Consider the following 21,735-nt stretch of genomic DNA (forward strand, 5'->3'; position numbering starts at 1 on the left):
AAAGCCTCTTATGAAATATGAAAGAGCATGTAATTTTAAGAAGGATTCAACGTTTATTTGATGAAAATTGGTTTTCAAATGGCTGAGATATCCAAAAAAGTGCTAATAATAAAAGGCGACATGCCCCAACTTTATTAGGATCTCTTTGTTTCACCTTGTTATTGGATATCTCAGTCATTTCAAAACCGATTTTCGTCGAATAATCTTTTGATACCCCTTAGAACTGAATGCTCTTTGACATCTCATAGAGTGGTTTCTGAATATCTCGCAAAATGTTAAAAGCTAAATCTACACCTCGACCAGAACTGTACACACCCTTTAATGGAACTCTAAACAAGAGAATTTAGACAGCTGATATTGTTGCTATAGTGATCGTAGATAAAAATAATCCATGCAGACTCAATCTAGATGGATTGAACGGATGGATAGAAATAAAGCTATAAATTGATACATACGTTGTATATACATACATACACGTATATATATATATATATATATATATATATATATATATATATATATATATATGTGTGTGTGTGTGTGTGTGTGTGTGTGTGTGTGTGTGTGTGTGTGTGTGTCAATTCATTACTCGTATTAGACACCCAATACTACTATTACCAATAAGGTAGTAGCCTTGTACAGAGAAAGAAAAGATATACTGGCGGGGAGAAAATAGATAGATGAAAATTATATGAAATTACATTAAAATTTAGTCTAATAGAGGCAACAGGAACATTTTGTTAATGATAACTTTGATGATTTTGTATATTTATTTATTGTTTAATAAAATCAATAAAAGTTAGAAGTCCTTTTAAACAAACGATGTTCCTGTGCTCTATAAGAAATTGGAGTCATGATATTGGCATAATAATACGGTCAATATCTCAAACATGGAACTCGGCACTGCTGCGATTGTATATTGTACAGTGGACTCCCGTTACAACGAAGTCCTCGGGACCGGCAGTTTTCTTTCGTTATATCGAAATTTCGTTATAACCGAACAAATACACAATAATCAAAACAAAGAGCCGATAATGTTGCGGCCTGAATTTTTACTTCGTTGTACCGAAATTTCGTTACAACCGTTTTAGTTATAAAGGGAGTGCACTGTATTAGTCATTCCTTTTCTTGAAAGGATAGAGTATTTTAATATTATTCAATTCAATTCAATTCAATTCATTTTATTTTCATACTTCTCATTTATGAACATTACAACAGAAACCAGACAAGTTCTTTTACCTTGTGAACAATGTGCAGAAAACAAACAATATACAAGGTGATAACACAGTAATTACATGTAATGATAACTGGTCAAAATCGAAATCGAAATGGGGTTGATCAAAGAGAAGTATGACGGGATCTACATGAAAGCTAGCTTGTTTGGCTGTAAGCCCCGAGTAATCAGTGTTTGTGAAAAAGAAACGGAGAACGGATAGAAGATAAGACCAGAATGATGATGTAGGTTGCCAAATTTTATGTAATAAAAAAGAAGAAGAAAAAGAAGAAGAAAACAAACAAACTATACATTAATATGAACTTACTGTGACCGAGCCATCATTATTATACAGCCTACTTTGTATATATACTATAACCTATTGTTGCATATTAACACGCTGTTCAGCTCCATAAAGCGCTGTTAATTATTTTCATCATTATTTTTACCACTATTATACAATGATGATGATGATAATAATAATGATAATAATGATAATAATAATAATAATAATATTATTATTATTATTATCATCATCATCATCATCACAATCACTATCATCATCACTGTCCTTATTATCTCGAACAGTTCAAAATTATGTCATGCTGTGTATTAACTGAAATGTGATGTCGATTTGCCAAAAGGTAACCTTTTTTGTTTCTTTTTGTTTGTTTTTTGTTTTTTTTATTTGGTGGCCTGATATAAATTTTCAGAGGTCCTGGGCCTCATTTTATCAAAAGATATAATTGATTATAAATTTCCTTACTACACAGGCTGCCATAGATTTACCATAGAAATCAACTATATAATCAGTTATAACTATTCATAAAACAGGGCCCTGGGCAATCAAGCCACCGATCAATGCTATGTTGAGCTCTGATACAGACATATTATATTAATATATATATATATATACATACATATATGCATGTATAACAAATGAAGAAACCATTACCAGTTTGTTTCTTCATTTCTTTGTGGAGCCAATACGTGAAATCTCAACACGTTTGGACTTATTTACATGTATGTGTATGTATATATATATATATATATATATATATATATATATATATATATATGATTATAAATGATTATATATGATTATATGTATATATATGTATATATATATTCATTTATTTATCTATGATTGGATGATTAATTGAAGCATGTAGAAAGATTTCTAAAAACAATTTTTTTTTTTAACGTCATAAAAAAATTTCACAAGATGATCAACTTTCCAAAAGGTATATAAACAAATACAGGCTATTTCAAATGGTCTTATTCACAATAAGAATAAGCGACTAAATCTCTTGCAACACATCAAATACCTTGCTACATACAAATTAAACAACACTTTGAACCTCTCTCTCCCTCTATTTCTCTCTGATGTACTAAAAACACAAACAAACAAACAAACAAACAAAAATGCACAAATGACTAAAACATCAGTGGGTATTTGAAATAGCACCTAGTTGAATTCTTTTATTGAGAATATCAGCATTTACACGATTCAGGAATAATTTGTGTTTTCTCAACAAGACATGATGAATTAGCTGTTTGCTCCTGTAATACTTCTTTCGCTTTTTCTGGCAAATGATTTCCGTCAGGTTCAGACAAATGTCCTGATTGCATCTGTAATGTGATATATATATATATAAAAACACCATGATAGCACAAAATTAATCTATGCATGTTTCAAACTCTTCAATGTTCTGCTGGAATAAGTTACTTTCTAATTTTTCACATACACAATAATAAAAAGCAGGCATACTAGAGAGCTACTACGTTCACTCTGCCTCCTATTTACACGACTAACACAAACCCAAAGATGTGCTTAGAGTCAGGTGTAAAAAGGAAGAGAAAAAGAATGGGTAACTAAAGTAAGAAAGTTTTGCATAAATATGTTCACAGAGTATCCGCTATAAAGGTTACAGTCGCTGTGACTTTCAACAAGATAATAAGGGTAGACTCTTCAAGCTAAAAAGCAAACAAATAAGACAACACAATTATCAATCTAATGGCTAATATAAATGCATAGTGATTTGATTACTGTAGCAGGCTATCAGAGCAAGTCAGCATGCTCCTCAACATACACTTACATCGCCTCATGAACAATCTGTAATGTTAAAAAAAGCAAGAATTAAGACCTTCTTCCTTTTTTCTGTCCTCCTAGAAATGGTCTGTCATAAATATGGTAATCATAAAACGGTGAAAGACATCCAATTACATTCAAAATAGATTTCGTGGACAGAAAGACTGGGGATTTTGCAATGTTGTTAACCATTGGTAAAATTTCACACACTGCCCTTGCCACACTCAATAAAACATAGGCAGCCTTTTGAATCAGAATTAGACAAACCCAAAGTTGTATTTCACTGTGGATGACTAGATAGAACCACAGAGCTTGGAACTGGTCGGAAACTTTGTTACACTGACTGAAAAGTCTTCAAAGCGAGTGAAGGTTTAAAGTACAAGGTAATGAATGTGTTCACACTTGCACATTTTGCTCAAAACCTTTCTATTCCTCATGCAGTATATCTTAACAAACATTCTGAATAATCCACACTCAAGTGGCAGCAAATTATTGACAGCTAGCTACCTAGTTACTAAAACTAATTTGATCAAATGTCGTCAGTTTAAATTTCGACTGAATGCCTGTTGGAGAAAATCTAAGACAGTGAATGTCTTGGATTTTAATTTGTAATTTTTATGCCTCTGCCCTGAAGGGCGATCCAGGTAATATGTTTCTAGATTGTCCAAAAATCTGCCCATTTTCAGGTCTTGTATTTACATGTGGTATGCATGTGAATGGAGTTACCTGATTTCATAGAACTTGGTGTGGAAAAATATATACCCTACAGGCCTTGTTCTAAAATAGTCCTAAATATATACATATTACAAACATTTCACAACAGTTATACAAAAGCTAATTGATATTATCAACCTGATATTTTATTGACAAAGTGCTAATAATGGTGATGCAGCAAGACATTCCATCATGCCCTGAACGGAAATAAACCTTCATGCAATTGACACATCTTGATTTCCTTGCAAAAGAAATTCTGTTGAAGATAATGAAAGGCACTTTGCAGATGCAAAATATCGTACTTCAGGGGACAGCAGAAGTAGAAAAGTCTGCACCGTTATGATTATGGTAGAAAAATGAAGATGACTTGCATAGACTTTCTGCTTTGAAAGTACTGGAAGAAGCACCATCTGTATGATGAAACACATTGTGGAAGACAATAAAACTCATCCTGAGGGTGGAACATCAGTTCACACCTACTTCATGACCTAATACCGCGAGCAAAAGCGTTAAGTACCTGACACAAAGAATGCAATGCATATGGCGTGTGTGGGTTATATTCAGCTTTTGGATGCTTCATCTCATGCAGCGTTTGAAAAGTCACTTATTTAACAAGTCTACAGGGGACCAAAAAAAAAAAATAATAATGATAAAAATAACCTAAAAACTCCTGTACAACATGAAGACCTAAATCCAGCTGGATAAAAATAAAAACTTGTACTTCTCAATAGAAGTGGATACACTTGTCAGTATGAATACGAGAGCTAATCAATACACTGTATCATAACTAGGAAATGATACAATTTACACATACAAGTCCAAGAGAAAGTAAGAGAAATCTCCTGTCTTGTGTAAGAGGCTACCCGAATGGGGTCAATGAACTATTAGGGGAGGGGATAGGAAAAGTGACAGAGAGACATATGTCCACACTGTTTGAGAAAAACAGCTCTTGGGATGAGTCTGAGAAGGGTGAGGTCACTAAACAAGGCTGATTTCTTCTGCTGTCTTCGTGGGGATGGTGCACCTGGAAATGAGAAAACACAGAATTTCAGAGACGTTACAATACACTCAATACGTCTCCACCCCAATTCATTCATGGGGAAAAACTCTCTTGTAGCTTACATTCACACTCACAACAAACTATATAATTTCTTTTATCAAATATGAACAGCATAAACCAGTTTATTACTTTGATTTCACTGAATATGTTAACATATTTTAATCATGATTGTAATTATTCTACTGTAAATATATTATATGTTAGTTTTTGTTGAAAATACACTGTACTTGTACAGTGCTGATCACGTTAAACTTACCTACGCGTTACCCCAAAAACGCGTAGGTACGTGTACTTTCCGCGTTGCGTTTTGCCATACGCGTTCGCAACGCGTACACATTGTACAGCAAAATATTCCCCTCCCTTTCACTATTGTGGAATAGCGCCATCTTGCGGGCAACATTTCATTATCTGTATGTTCGCGCCCGCGCTCACACTGCAATGCGATCCACATCGGGCCGCGCCATGATATTGACTCAAAGTGAAAGAGCTTTATAACTGACTGTTAATTGAAGAAAAAGAAGAAAACACGTGTGCTTTTATAGTTTTAAGGTGTCACTGAGAAGGGGTGATGTATTCAAAAATGAATAAACACGTATTTTCGGCGTTGACTTGCTCATTTTTACCTGTCGGTGCTGAATATTGCTTTAGCTTGAGTTTCATTTTTATGGCATTATATTATACTTGTTCTTCATGTTGATGTTTCTTTCAGTCCTTGGTGGTTGGTGTTGTTGGTTTTTTTTTTTTTTTCGTGTGAGGTGACCTATTTTGATTTAGTGTACGAGCTGAAATTTTCGCGAATTTCGCGAATCGTCTTTGAACCGCGAAAATAACAACACGCGAATAACTAAGGTTCGTTTACTTAGACCCTCGCAACCGCGAAATAAACAACACGCGAAAACGTCCCCCAAGTAGCTCTAGATTTGCAAAAATATCTGTACGCGAAAATTTCAGCTCGTACAGTAATTAATATCGTTCTGAACGCATACAACCGCGTTAAATCACAAAAACGTAATGAATAAACACGTATTTTCGGCACTGGCTTGCTCATTTTTGCCTGTCGGTGCTGAATTTCTTCAGCTTTAGTCTCATTTTTATGGCATACTTGTTCTTCATGTTGATGTCTCTTTCATTCCTTGGGGGTTGGTGTTTTTTTTTCCGTGTGAGGTGACCTATTTTGTTTTAATTCTTATCGTTCCGAACGCATACAACCGCGTTAAATCACAAAAACGTAATGAATAAACACGTTTTCACGGCGCTGCCTTGCTCAGAGTCATTTTTGCCTTTCGGTGCTGAATTTCTTCAGCTTTAGTTTCATTTTTATGGCATGCTTGTTCTTCATGTTGATGTCTCTTTCATTCCTTGGGGGTTGGCGATTTTTTTTTCTTTTTTTTTTCTTTTTTTTTCCGTGTGAGGTGACCTATTTTGTTTTAATTCTTATCGTTACGAACGCATACAACCGCGTTAAGTCACAAAAAACGTAACGAACAAACACGTTTTCACGGCGCTGACTTGCCCTTCTTTTGCCTGTCGGTGCTGAATTTCTTTAGCTTGAGTTTCATTTCTGTGGTATACTTGTTCTTCATGTTGATGTCTCTTTCATTCCTTGGGGGTTGGTGTTTTTTTTTTCCGTGTGAGGTGACCTATTTTGTTTTAATTCTTATCGTTCCGAACGCATACAACCGCGTTAAGTCACAAAAAACGTAACGAACAAACACGTTTTCACGGCGCTGACTTGCCCTTCTTTTGCCTGTCGGTGCTGAATTTCTTTAGCTTGAGTTTCATTTCTGTGGTATACTTGTTCTTCATGTTGATGTCTCTTTCATTCCTTGGGGGTTGGTGTTTTTTTTTTCCGTGTGAGGTGACCTATTTTGTTTTAATTCTTATCGTTCCGAACGCATACAACCGCGTTAAGTCACAAAAAACGTAACGAACAAACACGTTTTCACGGCGCTGACTTGCCCTTCTTTTGCCTGTCGGTGCAGAATTTCTTTAGCTTGAGTTTCATTTTTATGGCATATTTGTTCTTCATGTTGATGTCTCTTTCATTCCTTGGGGGTTGGCGATTTTTTTTTCTTTTTTTTTTCTTTTTTTTTCCGTGTGAGGTGACCCATTGTGTTTCAATTTTTATCGTTCCGAACGCATACAACCGCGTTAAATCACAAAAACGTAATGAATAAACATGTTTTCACGGCGCTGCCTTGCTCAGAGTCATTTTTGCCTGTCGGTGCTGAATTTCTTCAGCTTTAGTTTCATTTTTATGGCATGCTTGTTCTTCATGTTGATGTCTCTTTCATTCCTTGGGGGTTGGTGTTTTTGTTTTTGTTTTTTTCGTGTGAGGTGACCTATTTTGTTTTAATTCTTATCGTTACGAACGCATACAACCGCGTTAAGTCACAAAAAACGTAACGAACAAACACGTTTTCACGGCGCTGACTTGCCCTTCTTTTGCCTGTCGGTGCTGAATTTCTTTAGCTTGAGTTTCATTTTTATGGCATACTTGTTCTTCATGTTGATGTCTCTTTCATTCCTTGGGGGTTGGCGATTTTTTTTTCTTTTTTTTTTCTTTTTTTTTCCGTGTGAGGTGACCCATTGTGTTTCAATTTTTATCGTTCCGAACGCATACAACCGCGTTAAATCACAAAAACGTAATGAATAAACATGTTTTCACGGCGCTGCCTTGCTCAGAGTCATTTTTGCCTGTCGGTGCTGAATTTCTTCAGCTTTAGTTTCATTTTTATGGCATGCTTGTTCTTCATGTTGATGTCTCTTTCATTCCTTGGGGGTTGGCGATTTTTTTTTCTTTTTTTTTTCTTTTTTTTTCCGTGTGAGGTGACCCATTGTGTTTCAATTTTTATCGTTCCGAACGCATACAACCGCGTTAAATCACAAAAACGTAATGAATAAACATGTTTTCACGGCGCTGCCTTGCTCAGAGTCATTTTTGCCTGTCGGTGCTGAATTTCTTCAGCTTTAGTTTCATTTTTATGGCATGCTTGTTCTTCATGTTGATGTCTCTTTCATTCCTTGGGGGTTGGTGTTTGTTGTTGTTTTTTGTGTGTGAGGTGGCCTATTTTGTTTTAATTCTTATCGTTCCGAATGCATACAACCGCGTTAAATCACAAAAAAAAAAAAAAAAATCGTAACGAACAAACACGTTTTCACGGCGCTGACTTGCCCTTCTTTTGCCTGTCGGTGCTGAATTTCTTCAGCTTTAGTCTCATTTTTATGGCATACTTGTTCTTCATGTTGATGTCTCTTTCATTCCTTGGGGGTTGGCGATTTTTTTTTTTTTCCGTTTGAGGTGACCCATTTTGTTTTAATTCTTCTCGTTCCGAACGCATACAACCGCGTTAAATCACAAAAACGTAATGAATAAACACGTTTAAACGGCGCTGCCTTGCTCAGAGTCATTTTTGCCTGTCGGTGCTGAATTTCTTCAGCTTTAGTTTCATTTTTATGGCATGCTTGTTCTTCATGTTGATGTCTCTTTCATTCCTTGGGCGTTGGTGGTTGTTGTTGTTGTTGGTTTTTGTTTTTTTTTTTCGTGTGAGGTGACCTATTTTGTTATCGTTCCGAACGCATACAAGCGCGTTAAGTCACAAAAAACGTATTACGAACAAATACGTTTTCACGGCGCTGACTTGCCCTTCTTTTGCCTGTCGGTGCTGAATTTCTTAGCTTGAGTTTCATTTTTATGGCATACTTGCTCTTCATGTTGATGTCTCTTTCATTTTTTGGGAGTTGGCGATTTTTTTTTTCCGTTTGAGGTTACCCATTTTGTTTTAATTCCTGTCGTTCCGAACGCATACTACCGCGTTAAATCACAAAAACGTAACGAACAAACACGTTTTCACGGCGCTGACTTGCCCTTCTTTTGCCTGTCGGTGCTGAATTTCTTAGCTTGAGTTTCATTTTTATGGCATGCTTGTTCTTCATGTTGATGTCTCTTTCATTCCTTGGGGGTTGGTGTTTGTTTGTTTGTTTGTTTGTTTGTTTTTGTGTGAGGTGACCTATTTTGTTTTAATTCGTAACGTTCCGAACGCATACAACCGCGTTAAATCACAAAAACGTAATGAATAAACACGTTTTCACGGCGCTGACTTGCTCATTTCTGCCTGTTGGTGCTGAATTTCTTTAGCTTGAATTTCATTTTTATGGCATACATATACTTGTTCTTCATGTTGATGTTCCTTTCATTCCATGGGGGTTGGTAATTCTTTTTGTTGTTTGTGTAAGGTGACCTACATGTATTTTGTTTAAATTCTTATCGTTCCGAAAGCATACAACCGCGTAAAATAAAAAAATAAAATAATTTGGATACGGTAAATCGCGGTAGAGTGCGTTCTTCTTCACCACAGCCAGTTTCATCATCGAACCTTTCGACAAATGCAGGAGACTAAAGCTGTGATTGTTGTTTTATGAACTGTATATTGGCATGCAACGCTTGCGCAGCAGTGAAACAAAAATGTTATTCACAGGCTTACATCCTTTTTATTCCAATCCATTTGTTTACATATCTTAACCACACGCAAATCGAAGCGTCCACATCGTTCTCCAGCGCACCTCTAGCCCTAGGCCCTTGCCCGAAATGGGCTCTGGGACATTCCATTCAATGGGGTTTTTATTTTGCAACGTTGTCAACTAACTGTCATATAAGCAAGTTCATGCTACGGCTAATCTATTTTATGATGCATCATAATCTCATATGCTTAGATAACCTAGGTCGAATTTGCAGCTAGACATAGAAAAAGATTTGACATTCAATCGTGATACATTTGGTACAGGCACGTTTAACTGCTCATTCACCCTGTACTGTAATCCGCATGTCTGCTCCGCGCGTGTTTTCGCTATCACTAAAACTTCGATCGCGATGGTGTGTGTGTGTACTGTACTGTACGGTTCTTCGGCGGGGGCGTGGGCCGGCCGGCCGGGTCGATGCGGGCGGCGGTCGTCAGATCGTCGACGAAACATAGACCACGCACCGCGCGGCGCAGCACGTGACTTGGTACCAAGGCACAAACAAATTGGACATACGTTGTACGAAGTCGTACATTCAAGAGCTAAAACAAACAATGGCGAAATCAAACTCCACTGAAATGGTATTGACGCTTTAATGTAATGAGTATATTCCAAGTTCATGTTTGCCCGAGTTTTGAGAAGAAATTCTATACTTTCATTCTTCCTCGCACGAGAAAAGGAATGTGATCGGTGAACTAGCTACCTGTACCCATACAACAGTAGTGTGTACTGAAGAACAGTGGAGCGCGCGAGCAGCTAACACGCAGCTGCTAGCTTGTGTAGCTATCAAAGAGATTTTTCTCCTCCCCACCACTAATGGGCGGACAATGGAGTCAGTGATTTCATGTCTTCTTTTAGACGGCACAGATTGGGGACCCTAACCCTAAACCTAACCCTAACCCTAACCCTAAAACCCTAACCCTAATCCAACGTGTTTCCCATAGGTTTAATACGCGCCATGCCCCAATCTGTGCCGTCTAAAAAAAAAACAAAAACAAAAACAAAAACGCGAGCCCGCCATTGTACCACTTAGTAATGGCGGACTTTGCCTACTAAGTATGGTAGCCCCACTACATATCGACCACCCTTCTTGAAACCGACCGCGTATAATTCGCGCACTGAACACTGAGTACGCACTTCTCTGCGCGCAAAGCACATAAAAATGGATTGGCTTTGAATGTAGATTAGGATGGTGTGGGAAAACGCGATAATTCACTGTTCATTAATGGTTTTAATCAAGGACAAAATTTCGAATGAATATTTTCACCGAATCGTAATGACAGCACAATGTAATGTCTATGGAAGTTTCTAAAAGGCTTCTAAAAAGCTTCGTACAACACGGTGTTCAATACAACTCGGTTTACGTGCATTGTCAATGCAAAATCAGCGGTCGATCCTAAAAACGCGATTTACCGTGGGGAGCTGAAACGAGGCCACGCAAGTTCGTCGGCGATATTTTTGCACTGAAACTTCGAATCGAAAAGGGAACAACGGCATTTGATAGAGCTGGATTTTCTCAATCACGTAGGTCAAGTTTTTTACGTGAATTTCAGTGTTAAATATTCTTATCAAGCAAATGAACATTAGGCGGTCGATTAGTAGTAGGTCCAACCCTATACATTTTCTACAGCGCGTATTACGTGAACTTCTGAACTTTTACGCGAGTACGCACTTGATTTTGGCAACGTTAGGAATGCACCAAATAAACTTTCAAACTTTCAAACTTTCAACCAGGGCCCCGTTTCATAGAAGATGTTAGGATGTCAACTCTTGCTGGAATGGCAACTTCCCATAGCAACAGCCAATCAGGAAGCTGCATTCTTGTTGTTACCATGACAATTGACATTCCAGCAAGAGTTGTTATCATATAAACTTTTTATGAAATGGGGCCCTGATAAGCCTACGGTGTGCTGCAGATTCTTGGGGCGAAATTTGCCTTTATTAAAGCCCTTCTGGTATTTTGAATTTGTACAATAATTCTTATTCTATATAAGATAACAAATAAAACTACTTCATATATTTACTATATATTTTAAAGCGTAATACAAAATAATTTTTTTCAGTCTAAGAAAACTTGTTTGAAATAAAAAAAAAATAATATGTACAGTTCTTGATTCAAGTCTAAATTCCATGCGCCTTCTTGCAGTTACCCATGGATAAGATGCATTTAAGTAATCAGCTGTTACGGAGTTGTAGGCCTACTACCTTCAGCCCCTATTAGACTGTAATTCTGGCTGTCATTTTATCGGTGGCGTTTATGATTTTATACTCTTACCCATAAAAAAAAAAGGCAAATACGAACATATGAAATGAGTAAGTTTTTGTCAGAATTCCTTATCAAATATCAATTGTTGACATAATAGTTTTCAGATTTCACTTGCTTCATTATCAAAGCTGTTGTACATCTTAGTTGCTTCATAAGAATTCACCTTTGATTTATGATTTTACAAACGAATTTTCATTGTTCACCTATTTTTTCTTAATTTCATGTTGTAATATTAACTTATTTCACGATGGCATGTGTAGGGCTGCCAACTCTCACTCATTTTGGTCCTTTCTCACTCTAAAACTTTATTTCATTTGCATGCATTTCTACTGATCTCACTCATTTTGACTCCTAAATTATAGCACTGGCCTATGGGAGTCTCACTCTCAACTAGTTTCCAATGTTGGCAGCCCTGGTGGTTGTCTTTCCATGGCAAGATGTGGCTTTTTTTTTTTTCCATCCAGGGTCAAAGAAGAAACCGACAGGAAGGAAATGAAAAAGGATAGAATGAAACACCTGCTCAGCAGGCTTTTTTTTTTTTTCATCGATATGACACAAATAGTGAACGTAGTACGTATTAGAAATTCGGTAAAGTTCTGAATAGGTCATTAGTGGAAAAATAAGCAAATAATTTGGGGGACTCCATCGGATCGAGATCTAGATCTAAATAGAAACTGTAAGTACGCATTACAGCAGACTGGACCTGATACAAACCTACTGTCTAGCTATGATTATACATGTATGGTCTATAGACTCTATCTAACGTTAGACAATTCTCCAACATATATGTAGTGAACTTATAACACGTGGATCATTGACGTGCGTGACATCGCTTTGCGTTGACCTCTAAGCTAGCTGGATGAGCACAGATGAGCCGCAGACTTTACGCACCAAATCTCTACTGTACTGTGTATCTCACAGACACACACACACACACACACACACTGCGTTCATTCGGCATGCAGCACACTGGGCATTTTGCCTCTTTGATATAACAAGGGTATGTGTACATGGTAATGGTAGGAGACTCTGTTGTGGTACCTTGAAGGTGTGCGCGCTACCTATCACGCCTACCGTACATACGGTGTATGTACACACCAATGGTACACACACACTGGCTCCCCCCCCCCCCCCCCCCCACACACACGATGAGATGAGCATGCTGTAGCTGCATGCTGCATGAAAACAGCTGCTAAACACGGGCAGCTCGCGGTACGGTACTGTGTGGCAGTATACTAGTACCACTAGTAATACAGTCAAACTCGGATACCTCGAACTCGGATAAGCCGAATATCACTTACCTCGGGGGCAAAATGAAAGTCCCGATTGTTCCGATGGAGTTTCCGTGTATTAAAATTCGCGTAGCTCGAAAAAAATAACTCGAAGTTCGGTTACCTCGAAGGGAAATCTAATGTCCCGATCTTAATTAACTTATTGTTTTTCCCAGCATGTTGCTCGAATCGAAATTGCAAACATCACTCAGCATCTCCGATTAAGCGCGCGTGAACAGCGAAGACATGCAAATGTTTTCACACTCGATTGTAAATATTCTGAGACCAGAACAATCGCGCGCCCAAGAAGAAATACCCGATACACAGCTGACAAGGAAAATCCCCAACACCTACCGAACACACGTACATGGTATGCACATAGCACCCGTGCCAATGGAGTGCTTTACGATAGCACTACGCGCTGCCCCATCATTTGCTTTTCTTTAACCACTGTGTTTTGATTTTTGATGGAGACAGTCATACCGTGCGCGTAGATTTCTCAGCCGTCGAGGCGCACCTGCTTACGTTGACAGTTATATCTTTGCCAGTAATCACGCTCCACTGTGAAAACATCAATCTCCCTCGTAGTGCCTTTTTTTAAACTATTTTTTTTTTGCCTTTCACGAAGTTTACTTCCCCGAGAACGCAAGCACTGAAACTTTTTTTTTCCAGCAATGCGATTATGAAAATCTGGAAGTATAGGCCGATCACAATGAAGAATAGAATACACAGGGCTCCGCAAGTTTTATCGGGCCACCAATATCATTGATTTTTATTTTCTGGTGGTCGAAGGTAAAATCTGGTGACAAAAAAAAAAAAAAAAAAAAAAAAAAAATCAGGAAAAACATAAGAAAAACTAAATCGGTCCTACTAAACATAGACAAATTAATATTAAGCATTATTGAAGTGATACAGATGCCCATGTCTAAAACAAATGAATAGAAAATTCAATCATCTTACTCTGTGTTTAAAGATTTGACAAATAGGCGTAGAGATTATTTAAAAAGTTGATGCCCATTATATTGAGGAGGTCAAAACTTACGTTTGAAATGAGAAAATGGGAGCATTTTCTGACATTTGTTAGCATCCGACATTTGTTTTAGCATTGTAAAAAGCCGAAAGTTACCGTTATTCATTTTTAAATGTAAGAACAAACAACCGACATTCATTTTAGAATCTTACGGAGCTGAATACTATCCTAATCCATTTCCAAACGTGAAAGCAAACATTCGCTATTTGTTTTAGCATCTAACTGAGCGGATTAATACCATTAATCATTTCCAAATGTTAAAGCAACAATCTGTTATTTATTTTTGCATCGTACGGAGCAGAATATTACCGTTATTCATTTCAAACATCCGACATTTATTTCATTATCGAACGGAGCCGAATGTTACTGCTGTCCACTTCCGAAAGTGAAATGAATCATCTGACAATTATTTTATCATCGCACGGAGCCGAATGTTACCGTTTTTCATCTTTGAACGTCAAGGCAGACATCAGACATTTTGGACCATGAAACGTATAGCTGAATGTTACTGATATTTATAATTTCGAAATGTACCGTAGCAAATATCCAATATTTTTTTATCATCGTATGGGGCAGAATGTTACTGCTGTTCACTTCCAAACATGCCAAACGTAAAAGCAATCATTCGACATGTATTTTTAGCATCTTCCGGAGCTGAATGCTATTGACATTTACTTTCGAACGTAAAAGCACACATCCGGCATAAGTTATCAGCGTACGATACGGAGTTGAATATTATTGTTATTCACTTCAGAACATCAAAGCAAACATTCGACATTTATTTTAGCATCTTCCGGAGCTAAATGTTATTGCAATTTACTTTCGAACGTAAAAGCAAACATCCAGCATTTATTTCATCATTGTCAGGAGTTGAATATTATTGTTTACTCTTTTCCGAACGTCAAAGCAAACATCAAACATTAATTTTACCATTAAACGCAGCTGAATGTTACTGTTATTCATTTCGAAATTTAAAAGCAAACATCAGACAGTTATTCTAGCATCATATGGACATGATGGAGCAGAATATTACTGCTAATTTCTTCCGAACATAAAAACGATCATCTGACATCTATTTTAGCATCTTCCGGAGCCGAATGCTTATTGCTATTTACTTCCGAAAGTATAAGGAAACATCCGACATTTATTTAACCATCGTACGGAGTTGAATGTTATTGTTTTTCATTTCCGAACGTCATAGCAAAAATTCGACATTTATTTCAGCGTCTTCCGGAGCCGAATGTTATCCTTATTCATTTCCGAACGCAAAATCAAATATCTAACATTAGTTTTAGCACCATACGGAGCTGAGTCTTATCGTTATTCATTTCCAAAAGTATGAGCAAACATCCGACATCTATTTTAGTATCATACCGAGTCGAATATTACCGTCATTCATTTCCACAATTAAACGCAAACCCCTGACATTTATTTTAGCATCTTACGTAGCCGATTGTTACCGCTGTTCATTTTCAAAAGTAAAGGCAAACATCCGATTTTTTTTTTTTGATTTTTTTTTTGATTTTTTTTTTTTGGTGGCGCGATCGGGCCACCAAAATCTTTATTTCTGAAATTTTGATTTCATTTCCGATTTTCACTCAATTCATTCATATAAAAGTTGATTCAATTCAAATTGACAAGCATGCAAACAATCAGTAGGCACTATAACAGACATGTTGAACATCGATAAACGTCGAACATCGATAAACATCGGATAAGTCGAAGAAAATTCGACGTACGCGTACCTCGAAATTCGCGTACGTCGAACCATTTTCTTCAGTCCCGACGAATTCGAGGTATCCGAGTTTGACTGTAGTACGTAGGTGTCCAAGACTGCATTGTAACCGACACCCCACTACGACAATTATCAAGCTATAAATAGATCCCAAAAAAATCAATAACAATACAGACTGTAGGGCCTATACTGCCTTAAGGTGTCTGGTTCAGAGTTAATTTTCTTCAACATATTCTAAGCTGTTGACATTACAAAGATATACTTAGAATTTGTATCTTTCTAAATTACGTGAAAATTGCCTGTCAGATATGCATGTTAGTCACTTTTTAGAGTAATTAGTAAAAGATTAAAAAGACAATAGTTCATACTCCGATGTTACTACTGTAAAAGTGGATCGCGGTGTTGAAATTTTCGCGCATTTCGCGCAACCAGAAACTAGCGCGAAAATAAAAACACGCGAATATTTTTGCTTGCCATACGTTCCTGTGCGTGCCTAGCGCGAAAAATTAGTCGCGCGAAAATATCCACTTTTACAGTATCTGACTGTTTTGCAAAATGTCATTGATTTGTTTATCATAGCTGTAACTTTGATACATTTTTTCGGAGCTTTTCTTTTAGTTCTTACAAAGTTGTCTTCGCGTATACTTCAATTCTTTCATAATGGATGGTTCCCAGTTTGCTTTACATTGTTGTTCGTACTAATCACTACCAGGTTTTTACAGTTTTGTTGAGACAACGCAGTTTGTGTTTCCCAGCTGAAGAGAGCAGCGTAAAGCTTTTCTGTGAACTTGAAGGGAACATTTTGTTTACAGATGTTTTATTCAATAATTTTCCCAATCAATTTCACAGAAGGTCCCGGACACAAATTGGTCTCAAATAACCCTATAAGGGACCGAAACTGGAAAAGGAAATTTAAGAAAGGAAATTCGTTACTTGAAATTTGAGCGGTTATAACTACCACATTCTGTGTAAACACCTAATCAAAATTCAATGGGGACAGAACTGCAAATCATGCTTTCGAATTTTTCCTTTTCCAGTACTGGGGACTTAAAGTTCCTCTGTTTACTTACTTTAGTTGTTATTGTTACATTTCGCGTAGTTCTCTTTCATGATAATACATGATTCACAATTTGCTTTACACTGCAATTACATTGCAAGCCGATATGAGAAGAAGGACGGGGCGCATGCCTAGCACCTCCCGCCACGCGAGCCAGAGAGTCATCATGCAGTCTTCTATACAAGAAAAAAATAGCGGAGGAGGTATCACTGGGAGCCGGCAAGCGATATCTGTTTTAATTCCTGAAGCAGTACGAGTCAACGGGCTCCACAGGAGTGAAGAAGATTAATCCCCGCCCTCGAAGCTCGAAGACTTCCGTACCATTATCTACAACCTGTGAGGTCCTTTCAACGACAGCTCTGATCGGGACATTCAACTTGCCACAGACTACCATCTTGATATACTAGTAGACGCGTCTTGCTCTATACCATCAGGCGGGGTGCAGGCAAGGCCGAGGCTGGGCCCCTGAAACAACGGCTCTTTTTAGAGCCACCAGAGATTCAAGAAAGAACAAAGAGATACTCTCATGATTGAACATAATATCACTTTCTCAACTTTCTTCCCTATCTTTTCCTACCCTACATTTATACGAATAGGAAGCTCCCTATTGCATGCATACGAAACTGTTTTTTCATCCCTCTTTTCCCTTGCCTCCACTGTAAGAAAATAGTGTTGTGTGACATTGACAATGTTATTGCATCATATTTCTCTGCAAGTGAGAGGTGAGTTTCTGTTCATGTGTTGATGTGCACTGCAGTTGAAAAGCGTTCGAAATTCCTTCCCGTGTATCGTGGAAACTCGATAGATCTAGGCCTACTAAAGGAGATCTCACATACAAGGAATACAGTACTTACATCAAAATATTTTTTTTCCGTTCCCAATGAATTCATTTCCTCTTCCTTCTTTGCTTTGATCGTTTATTGACAGTTGACTCGACGTACCGAGTTTCCACCGTACATTACATGTATTTTCGCGGAGTGTTCGGTGCTGCGAACTACGGCTATAGGGCCTACTTATATTTCTATTTTCATTTCTGTCGTTTCTGACCTTGTTTGTTACGATTACTTCGGTCTGATATTACTTAGTTCATTCCCTCTATATTTTCTTTCAAGTGCCTCGCACAGTACATGCACTTTCGGAGCGGCAATTTCTCCGCTTCACTGCAGTATTTCGTAGGAAGCTGATCCCAACCGCTTCGATGTGCTGTATGTTATCTTTTGTAATGTTTGTGTTGTCGTTGGTTTGGGGAAAATTGTTGATACTTCGTGATTTTGCTAAGGCGTTTATCTCGAGTGATGATGGTGGTCGTGTTTCTTAATGTTGATAGGAAAAGGACAACATGATCTGAGTGATGGTGATGATAATGATGCTGGTGTGAATGCTGAGCGTACCGTGTCCTTCTTTTACTTTTATTTCATTTCTCCCTCTTTTACCCTTCTGGTTGGGGGAAGTGGTTGTGGCCTATATAAGTTACCACATAATTCTTTATTATATATGTTGACAAATTCACTCTAATAGTTGGCAATTATCTTTCAATCATTTACTGATGATCAGGGACACTTCCGTTCCTGTTACTTCGGCGATGTCATTTCTATTGAGCATGTGTATATACACTGGTCGTTTCGTGGTTATTACGCATAAAAATATATGCGTTCATTCGATACCTTTACTTGCAATAATGCGAATCTACGCGTTCTATACGTATACATGTATTTAAACACAATAGGGCGGTTTTTTGATGCACAAATAATCTATCGTGCGTATAAGGTCTTTCACGATTTTTAGAGACTATAAAAGCTCACATTATCCTAATGAATCATGTAAACATTTAAGACATCAAGCCAGATACAGATAGGTCCAGTAGGTCTATCATTTCCTGTTGACCAGGTTTATTTACATCGGTATATATACATCCGAACACAAACAGGCTTTCTAGCGGTTTTATAAGAGAAGCATACACGCATTTATTCATTGCCTTTTGCTGTTGCACACCGAATGTCTGCCTTTTGAAATGAATAATTGTTATGCAAGTTTTCCATTACAAAAGGGATCTGCCACATTAATTTCTTTCTAACCCTAACCCTAGCCCTAACCCTAACACTTTTCAACAGCAAAAGATAATAAATGCGTATGCTTTAGAGTGAATTATAGTCAACACTATAAAGCATTTTTGGTAACTATATAGGCCACATAACCCCCCCCCCCCCCCCGCCGCCGCCTCGCCCAGGGACACTTCCCATTCCTGTTACTTCGGCGATGTCATTTCTATTGAGCATGTGTACCTACACGTTTGCTAGTTATTACGTATGCGTTCATTCGATACTTTTACTTGCAATAATGCGAATCTACGCGTTCTATATAGTATTACGTATGTACATGTATTTAAACTCAGGAGGGCGGGTTTTTTTTTTGGGGGGGGGGGGTGCACAAAATAATCTATTGTGCGTACTAAGGTCTTTTACGATTTTTTGAGACTATAAAAGCTAACATTATCCTAATGAATCATGTAAACATTTAAGACATCAAGCCAGATACAGATAGGTCCAGTAGGTCTATCATTCCCTGTTGATCAGGTTTATTTACACCTGTTGACCAGGTTTATTAAATCGGTATATACATCCGAATACAAACAGGCTTTCTAGCGGTTTTATAAGAGAAGCATATACGCATTTATTCATTGTCTTTTGCTGTTGCACACCGAATGTCTGCCTTTTGAAATGAATATGCAAGTATTCCATTAGAAAAGGGATTAGCCACATTAATATCTTTCTAACCCTAACCCTAACCCTATAGCCCTAACCCTAATCCTTTACAACAGCAAAATAAAATGCTTTTTAGTGTTGACAAATTCACTTTAATAGATGGCAATTATATTTCAGTCATTTATTACTAATCCAGGGACATTTTCCATTTCTGTAACTTCGGCGATGTCATTTCTATTGATCATGTGTATCTACACGTTGTGATCGTAGCTACGCATATTAATGCGTTCATACCTTTACTAATTTGCGATAATGCGAATCGACGCGTTCTGTGTTTACATGTATTTTGACACAAGAGGGCGGTTATTTTTTTATGCACAAAATTAATCATCTATCGTGCGTACTATAGATGTTTCGCGATTTTTTAGAGACTACAAAAGCTCACATTATGCTAATGAATCATGTAAAAATTTAAGATGTCAAGCCAGATACAGATAGGTCCAGTAGGTCTATCATTCCCTGTTGACCAGATTTACATCAGTATATACATCCGAACACAAACAGGCTTTCTAGCGGTTTTTATAAGAGAAGCATATACACGCATTTATCCATTGTCTTTTGCTGTTGTACACCGAATGTCTGCGTTTTGAAATGATTATGCCAGTATTCCATTACAAAAGGGATCTGCCACATTAATTTCTTTCTAACCCTAACCCTAACCCTAACCCTTAACCCTAACCCTTTTCAACAGCAAAAGATAATAAATGCGTATATGCTTTAGAGTGAGTTACAGTCAACACTATAAAGCATTTTTGGTAACTATATAGGCCACATAACCCCCCCCCCCCCCCGCCGCCTCGCCCAGGGACACTTCCCATTCCTGTTACTTCGGCGATGTCATTTCTATTGAGCATGTGTACCTACACGTTTGGTGGTTATTACGCATAAATATGCGTTCATTCGATACTTTTACTTGCAATAATGCGAATCTACGCGTTCTATATAGTATTACGTATCAGGAGGGCGTTTTTTTTTTTTATGCCTCCGCCACGAAGTGGTGCCGGAGGCATTATGTTTTCGGGTTGTCCGTCCGTCCGTCCGTCCGTCCGTCCTTCCGTCCGTCCGTCCGTCCGTCCGTCCTTCCGTCCGTCCGTAATGAATTTTGTGGGCAAGGTAACTATCGAAACCTGTTGAGGTATCCTAATGAAACTTGGCATGTATGTGTATTAGGGGGTGAAGTTGTGCCTATCAACTTTTGGGTGCACATGCTCAAGGTCAAAGGTCAAAAGGTCAAGGTCAAATACATAAAATTTCACTATTTCCACCATATCTATTGAATGCCTGAAGATATTTTCTTGAAACTTAGTGTATACATGTATTACCCAATTAAGATTCTCTGGTGAAAGTTTGGGTCATGAGGTCAAAGGTCGAAGGTCAAAAGGTCAGGGTCAAATACATAAAATTTCACTATTTCCACCATATCTATTGAATGCCTGAAGATATTTTCTTGAAACTTAGTGTATACATGTATTACCCAATTAAGATTCTCTGGTGAAAGTTTGGGTCATGAGGTCAAAGGTCAAAGGTCAAAAGGTCAAGTAGAAATATTAAAACTTCTTTTTTTTCTCTGTACCTTGGAAAATTGTTCAAGGTATCTTCATGGAACATAGTATATACATGTACTGACTGGAAGTGATTATCTAGAGAATGTAGGGTTCATGGGGTCAAAGGTCAGGGGTCAAAGGTCAAGTGCAAGACTTCAAAATTTTACTATTACCCTCATATTTATGCAATGCCAGCAGGGTTATTTTTTTACACTTGGTGTATGCGTGTGTAACCTCATAGAAATTCTCTGGAAAGTTTTTTTTTTTTTCTCTTTTTGCCTCAAAGGTCAAAAGGTCAAAGATCAATTGAAAGTGCTGAACTAACTTTTTCCTCCATATCTCGGAAGTGGCTCAAGTTACCTTGAAACTTAGTACATATTATGCATGTTCTACCTGAAAGTAATTATCTCATGAATTTTAAGGTCAAGGGCCAGATGAAAATGGTAACAATTTACTATTCAATTCAGAAATTG

The 21,735-nt window shown here is 37.6% G+C and overlaps 1 protein-coding gene across 1 annotated transcript in view; it reads right to left on the reverse strand.

Moving 5' to 3' along the window:
- Positions 1-2,669: 2,669 nt before the first annotated feature.
- The window catches only part of LOC140228806 (nidogen-1-like), an 87,337-nt gene continuing 68,271 nt past the window's right edge, over positions 2,670-21,735 (reverse strand). The window contains exon 22 of the mRNA XM_072309083.1: positions 2,670-5,043. The gene's annotated coding sequence lies outside the window, so the exon portion shown is untranslated. The remainder of the gene's footprint in view (positions 5,044-21,735) is intronic.

This window comes from Diadema setosum, chromosome 1, assembly GCF_964275005.1.
Source record: "Diadema setosum chromosome 1, eeDiaSeto1, whole genome shotgun sequence".
NCBI lineage: Eukaryota > Metazoa > Echinodermata > Echinoidea > Diadematoida > Diadematidae > Diadema > Diadema setosum.